Below are 7303 nucleotides of genomic sequence, written 5' to 3'. Positions count from 1 at the left end.
CCCCAGGGCACCTTCCCAGGGAAGCCTAATTGGTAAAGTAGATAATACATCAAGAGGGAGTTGATTTATTATCTCCCCCTCCTGCTGACAGTCTCCTATCAGAAACTTTGTGCTGAGATCTCAGGTACCATCTGCTGCTTGAAAATGCCAGTCCTTGTGAGAAGTACGGGCCTTTGAGTCTGTCGTCTTCCAACCAGTCAATCATGGCAATTCCTAACGTGTATTGAGTATTTACTCAGTAAGCTGTGTGTATTAAGTAATTAATCCTGATAGCAATCCTCTGAGATAGACCTTATTATTATGCCCGTGTTAACAGGGGGATGAGGAAATGAAGGCTCAGAAAGGTCGAGTAACGTGTCTGAGGTCACACAGTGAGTAAATAGGTGGTAGATTAGGGATTTGATTCCAGACAGCCTGACTCTACAGACCATACCCTCACCCAGCACAATGTACCACTGCAGTACTGTCTGGTGATGGACAACAGGTACTCTTGGTCAACCAGTCTTGAATTGGCGGGAGGGTACAGAGACCTGAGACCCCATGGCTGGGGCCAGCTTCTGGTCGGCCCCTGTGAGAACAGCACTGACAGGGAGATTCAGCAACACCTGAGACGACCTAGTGAGGTGTTGGTGTCCATCAGAGGAGGCAAAGTACAAAAAACAGATGGAAAATGGTTTTTATCCATTTTCCTTTGCGTTCAGTGGAAGGGGATGTTTCCTTGTACCTCTTCCTTGGCTACCAAGAGTGACCAGTACTAAGGATCGATGTAGCCACCAAGATTCTCCAGGGTCCTGCCTAGCCGTGCCCACTGCATTCTGCCCCCGTCCCAGCAGGGCTGAGGAGTGTGGTGTGTGTGGGCACGGGTGTGCCAGTGTGTGTCACTCGTGCTCACCTCCGGTTTGCTGAAGCAGTGTTGAGCCCTGGGCCTGGCCCGGGGAGGAGGCGCTGTGCTGGCCTGGCGTGGCACTGGGCATGGCATGTGCTCAGAGAGGTGACAAAGCCGGGAGGGGCCTGATGGGTGCCTGGAGAGTGAAGAGATGGCTTAGTAAAGGCCTCAGCCCACCTCTTCCATGAGTTCCCACTGCACTGTCAGCTCTGTGAGAGCTGGGGCCCTGCTGCTTGTCGGCTGCCACGTCCCCCGTGGTAAATAGTTGACAAATGTTGGGTGGAGGCAGGTGCGCTATGAACAGAGGCTTCAATTTTTTGGTGTTAGGAAAACAGACGTAAAGCCCAGGAAGGGAAAGTCGGACGTGGAAGAAAAGAGCCGTGAAGGGAAGTGACGTGAGATGCTGTGTGTCGGATCTGGGATGACGAAGGGTAACCTGGAGACTGCTTGCCAGGAAGAGGTAAGCGGACGTGCCGGCTGAAGGAGGGGGTGTGAGCGCCGCAGGAGGGCTGTGCGAGGGTGTGGGCTGTGGTGAGAGAAGAGGCTGGAAACAGGGATGGGGGCCGTCTGGGAATCGCCCGTTGCGGGGTGCATCTCAATCGCCGGGAGGGCTTGTTAAAACACAGGCTGCCCGGCTGCACCCCCAGGATCTCTGATTCAGTAGATCTGGGTTTGGGCCGACAGTCTGCATGTCTAGCCGTTCCTACTGACGGCTGCACAGCGCTGAGCTCCACCTTCCTGCTGCCTTGGGTCACCCTGGCCCTGCATCGCAGGCTGAGCCTGGAGCTCAGGAGCATCACCGCCAGGGAGCTTCCCCCGTCAGCACATGGGGCTGCCTCGAGTGATGGGGACGGATGAGGCAGGAGGCCGCCCTGTGGTTTCCTGCCCACACGCAGTCACATCTGTTTTCCTCCAGAAGCGAGGTCCTTGCGTGAGCACACGGTGGAAACGAGACGTCAAGAGCAGCACGAAGTAGTGCCCCAGCGAGCCGTCGTCCCACCACGCTGCCTCACCCGAAACAAGGTGGGCTTTTCTCGCCTGTCTCCATGTCGCCTGCAGATGGCTGCGGATGCCCGCGGCGGGCTGGGGTGGGAGGAAGGCCAGGAGGGGAGGCTTCAGAACGAGAGACTCCTTCCAGAAGGAGACTCCTGAGAGATGCTGGACAAAGCGTACACATTCACATGCTCCGGGATGAGAAAACCAAGTCAAATGCCCGTCCCTGAAAGGGAACCCACTGGCCACTGAGATGCCAGTCTGCACCCCCCGAGCTGAGGGGACGGGGAGCAGGTCCTCAGAGTGAAGACTTAGGGAATCAGAGGTGAGGCTAGAAGAAGCAGTGCACGTGTAGAACGGGTTCAAGACCCACCTCCGCAGCTTAGGAGTGAGTGGCATCAACCAAGTTACTGAACTCTGAAACTATGAAACCCGCATCTGTACAGCCAGTGTACTGAGAGCCTTCAATTCAGTAGGTTGGGGTGGAGATAACAGGGGATGAAATGTATGTGGAGAACTCCTGGTGCCCTGCTGGGTCTTGTTCGGGGCCAGCCAAGTCCCCGCAGGGGAGGCTGTGCCTGGCCCAGGCCTCCTCCTGGGCGGCAGGTCTCGGGAGGGCCCGAGGCCCGGGGAGCCAGGCTGCAAACACGGCAGCTGCTGCCTTTCATCTGTCGGGCTTCCCTGCAGGAGAGGGCACGCCTCACAGACTCTAACCACTCAGGCTTCCTGTGCTCCTGCGTGGGTTTCTCGAGAGCCCAGCCCTGCAGGCCCCGCCTGCCCTGATCCAGCCGCGGCCTGGGATGCTGGGGGGAAGGAGAGTCAGGGATTCCTTTCGGCCAGAGTTTGTCAAACTTGAGTGTGCCTCTGAATCACCTGGGGGCTTGTTAGCGGACTATGGGGCCCACTCCCAGAGGTTCTGACTCAGTGGGTCTGGAGTGGGGCGTGAGAGTCTGCATTTCTAACCAGTTCCGGGGTGATTCACACTTCGAGGACCACTGTGTTCGGCTTATCTCTGCCAGGCCTTCTCCCGATTCCACCCAACACGGTGCTGGGGCCTGGCACCGTTCGCACCCGATGTCACCGGCGAGGGGCTCACAGGAACCTGTGCTGGCTGGTGACTGCTGTGTGGCTCGGTGTGCAGGCCCCCAATACCTACTGTCATAGCAGAGGCTGATTTCTGCTCCTGGTCTGGCCCACAGGCCTCTGCCCTTCTGCCGTCCCTCCCCAAACCAGCTCTACGTCCTTAGCCCTTGGCTCCAGAAGGGTACCCAAACCTGGACTGAGTTCGGGGGCTCCTTGCCCCTTGGAGAGAAGGAACTCTTTCGTTCCTCTTCCCTTTGCCTTTTCCCTAGGACACAGCTCCGTCAGCCTTTCAGGCCTCTCCCTGGGCCCCTCCCCACGTTCACCCCAGGATGGCCTCGGTCCTCTCAGGGCCACCCTCTCACGTCTCTGAAGCCCCAGCCCTTCCCCCACATCCCCTTCACCACGCACGTACCTCACTGGCCGTAGGCTTGATCTTGCTTGGCTCTGTGGTTGGCCAGGGCCCCCGGTCCGGAGCTTTCCTTCAGCCCCACGAAGGGGGCAGTAAGGGAAGGGCCGAAGGCTCAGGATTGTGTTGGTCCTGGTGGGAAATGCTTGCCTCCTGTGGATCCACCTGCAAAGTACGTATGAAGCAATTACTTAACAAAGGGAAAGGCAATTAAGGAGCTCGATAAATATGTTTTGAATAAGGGAACACAAATCTCCTCTCCATGCTGCACACTCAAAAACGCCTCTGATGAAAAAGCACTTTGATTCTGGGAGCCCCGCAGGTGTACGTGCGAAGCCCTTGAGTGCTGACCCAGAATGGGAAACGGGAGCTTCTAGGCAGGAAATTTCTCTGGCACAGTGATTTCCAGTGAGTCCCGTGGCAACTGGTGTGCCAGGCTAAAAACTTCTACACACCCCAAAAAGGGACCTGGGGATGATACGCTTGGGAAGCACTGAGTGACAAAGTGTCAGCTGGTCCCTGTACTAGGGAGACTTCTCCGAGCCTGGATCAGGGAGGGGCTTGCTCAGGCCTTGAGGACAATATGCCAAGCTTATTGGCTCCGAGGTCCGTCTGCTGGAGACCTGTCTGGGAACCTGGGGGAACATAAATATGAGGACCAGAATGAAGGCAGTTTTTATTTCCCAACAGAGCTCCATAGGCACCAGCATTTGTGCCCAATGAAGGACAGGGTTTCCTTTCCTTCCAGGCTCCCACCAGCAAGGCCAGAGGGAGGCACTACCCTCACCCCTGACTCCCAAAGAGGTAAGTGCTGAGGACCATGAATAACCTGATGACCTGGGGTCAGAGGTCTCCTCATATAGGCATGCACACACCTGAGCTCTGGTTGTTGGCTGGCTGGCTGGCAAAATGAATGGATGGATGGTTTTCAGTCTCTGCATGTTTGACAGCCCCAGTGCTGAAACAGATATTTCCTTGGCAGTCCCCAAACCAAAAGCCCATTGACCCAACTTGCTTTGGCCAGCTCAGCCCTGAGCCCTATAGGGAGCATGGACAGGGAGGGTGATACTATTCCTCCAGAGGCTAAGATCTTGGCATCCTTGGCCTGGTTTAACTCTGTTCAGGCTGCTATAACAAAAATATCACAGACTGTGTGGCTTAACCAGCAAACATTTATTTCTCACGGTTCTGGAGGCAGGGAAGTCCAAGAGGAAGGTGCTGGCTGACTCTGCCTGGTGGAGCCCACTTCCTGGCTCCTAGTCAGCTCTTTTCTCGCTGTGGCCTCACGTGGTGCAAGCAGTGAGGGAGCTCTCCAGAGTTTCTTTCACAGGAGCCCTAATTCCGTTCCTGAGCGCTATACCCTCAGGACCCAATCACCTCCCAACACCATCTCCTTGGGGGTTAGGTTTTAACATATGAATTTGGGGGCACACAAACATTTAGTCTCTAGCACTCTACCAGCTCCATCCAGGGCCACCGTTCAGTCTGGTCATACAGGCCTTCCAGAAGCACACAGATAGATGGACAGACAGGGTATCAGCATTGCCATTTATGGGGGTCGCTCAAGCCTTGATTTGCCATTTACCCCTGTGTGACCTCGGCGGCCGCTTAAGCCCTCCAGCCCTCGTTGCCTCACCTCCCTGCCACCCTCAGGGGGCTGCTAGTGAGACGGAACGTGGTCATGTGTGGACACTTGCAAGGTCCGTGGAGAGTGCCACACGCCATGCAGATGTCAGGGGCTGTGACTGTGGTCATGGCAGCTGGTGAATCACAGTCACAGGGATCTGTCATCTTCAGGCTGGAAGTGAGGCCTCCTGGACTCCCTTGTGCTCTGGTCGCCCTTGGCTCAGAGCCCTGCTGCGGCCACTGTCCTTTCCTTGGGCTGACCCTACTTCCACCCCAGGCCCCTACCAGACTTACTCACCTTGGCCTGGGGGAAACAGCACCTTTTCTGCCTGGAATCCCGGGCCATCCCTTGGCTTCTGGACAAAGCAGCCCATTTTCAGCCGCTGCCACTCCACTCACCCCATCCCCTTCCCAGCTCCTCTCAACCAGTGACCTTCCTCACAGCAGCCCCCTCCTTCCTTCGCCTCTGAGGTGGCACTGACCCTGGGAACAGAAAGACCTCGGTTCTGCCACGCTTGCATTGGACAATGACTCAACCGCTCTGTGACCCATTTTCCCTGCCTGTAAACAAGGACCCTGGCACCCTGCAGGTTGCAGTGAAGATAAAGCAATGACATGTGTGATGTGCTGGCTTAGTGCCCAAAACATGGCATTTGCTCAAGAAATGTGAGGTTTCCTCTCCTCTCCAAGTGCACCGCAGGCTCTGCTCTCAGAGTCTCTGAAGTGAGGCTCCGCGAGCCCCCACCAGAGGCGCACACAGATAAAGCCTGCAGGGCCTCTGCCACTCAAGCTCATTCAAGGAAGCTGAGCCTGAGCTGAGGAGGAGAGGAGTCTGAGTTGCTCATCAGCCTTTTTCTGCCGTCTTTTCTTGCCCCTGAAGACAGAGGCGGCTGACAGTGTCCAGGCTTAGGGCTGCTGGCCCACACCCCACCCGGAGCCCTCGGAGTCAGGTAGAGGGGGAGAGAGTCTGGAATCCACACGACGAACAGCGGGCCTTGACTGGCCCCTCCTTACACATCATCTTGGGACAGGTGAACCCCAGAGACAGGGTTGTCCCAGCCCAAATCCACAGTGAAATTGACTGGGCCCTGCCCCTCCAGCACGGGGGATGTCCACTGCTGCAGACAGCTTCAGATTCCTTGGACGTGGTTCAGTGGGAATCAGCTCCATTTAATCTCCATGCACCATGCACCGAGCACCTCCTCAGTACCTCCTAGGGATGCAGGGATGAGTAGAGCACAATTCCTGCCCTCCGGGGGCTGCCAGCACAGGTAATGAGGAAGATGCTGAGAAGCAGAACCTACACCAGCGGTGCGCCACCTGCAGACATCTGTAAGGAGACTGATGCCTGGGCCCACCCAGAACACGGAACGCAGGCACACGCACGCACGCACTGGACATCACCTCTGCCCTGTCCACAGTGCCTGGCCTGTGGCTCCTCCAACCCTGTACCAGTTCTTCTGGGCATGCTCCTGCCTCTAGGTTTCTGTTGTCTGGGACACTCTTTTATGATGTCAGATTTATTGAGGTATATAATTTATACAAGTAGGATCCACAGGTTTTAAGCATACAGTTCGGTGAGTTTGGACAAATGTATACAACTGCATAGCCTCCTGCCACAGCCAAGATACAGAACATTTCCCCACCGCACGAAGTTCCCTCAGTTATCCAACAGCTGGCTCCCTGCCTTCTCGGATCCTGTTTAAATCGCCACCAGCATTTATTCCCTCTGTCCTGCTTAAAACTTCTCCCCAGCACCAGACATCTTGTGTACGTATATACTTATGTATGCATCTTATGTACTCTCCATCCCGTACGTGATTTTTCTGTTTGGTTTGCTGTTGTATTCCCGGTGCTCAGGAATTAGAGCTCAGAATCCCCAGTCCAGAGAGAGAGAGATAACAGAGATGGGGGGGGCATTATGGGGACAGTGGGGGTGCCTCCCTCAGCTGGGGGGACAGACCTGGAGGGCGGCAGGTGGAAAAAGGAGGAAAGGATATTGTCATCTGAGCATCAGAGGTCGTATGGTGGGAATGATGAGAAGTGGCTGGAGAGGTGAGCAGAGGGCATCAGTTCTGCTGGACAGGGAGTTTCTCACGCATTTGACCCCCTACCTTATTCCCCAAAGCAGCCTCCTCCAGAGGAGGATCGATAAGGGAGACTTTTAAACAGGGTCTGATCCACATGTTAACGGGGACTGTCCAGGTGCATCTCAAGGGCAAGGCTGGAAGAGCGACAGCCCCACAGGCTGGCCCCTAGGAGCTGGGAGAGAGGTGATGGTGGCTGAGATTGGGCCTGGGCGGTGGGTG

General features: G+C 56.0%; 1 long non-coding RNA gene across 1 annotated transcript; it reads left to right on the top strand.

Annotated features, from left to right (window-relative positions):
* Positions 1-1212: 1212 nt before the first annotated feature.
* LOC114898289 lies at positions 1213-4174 on the top strand. Its single transcript, XR_003794320.1, has 3 exons — positions 1213-1346; positions 1803-1909; positions 4117-4174. It is a non-coding gene; the product is annotated as an uncharacterized LOC114898289 (long non-coding RNA).
* The last annotated feature ends 3129 nt before the right edge of the window (positions 4175-7303 follow it).

The sequence above is a fragment of the Monodon monoceros genome, unplaced genomic scaffold (assembly GCF_005190385.1).
Source record: "Monodon monoceros isolate NGI ecotype Baffin Bay Population unplaced genomic scaffold, NGI_Narwhal_1 Super_Scaffold_18, whole genome shotgun sequence".
Taxonomy (NCBI): domain Eukaryota; kingdom Metazoa; phylum Chordata; class Mammalia; order Artiodactyla; family Monodontidae; genus Monodon; species Monodon monoceros.
The sequence above is the reverse complement of the archived record's forward strand: the minus strand, read 5'-3'. Positions and strand labels throughout refer to the sequence as shown.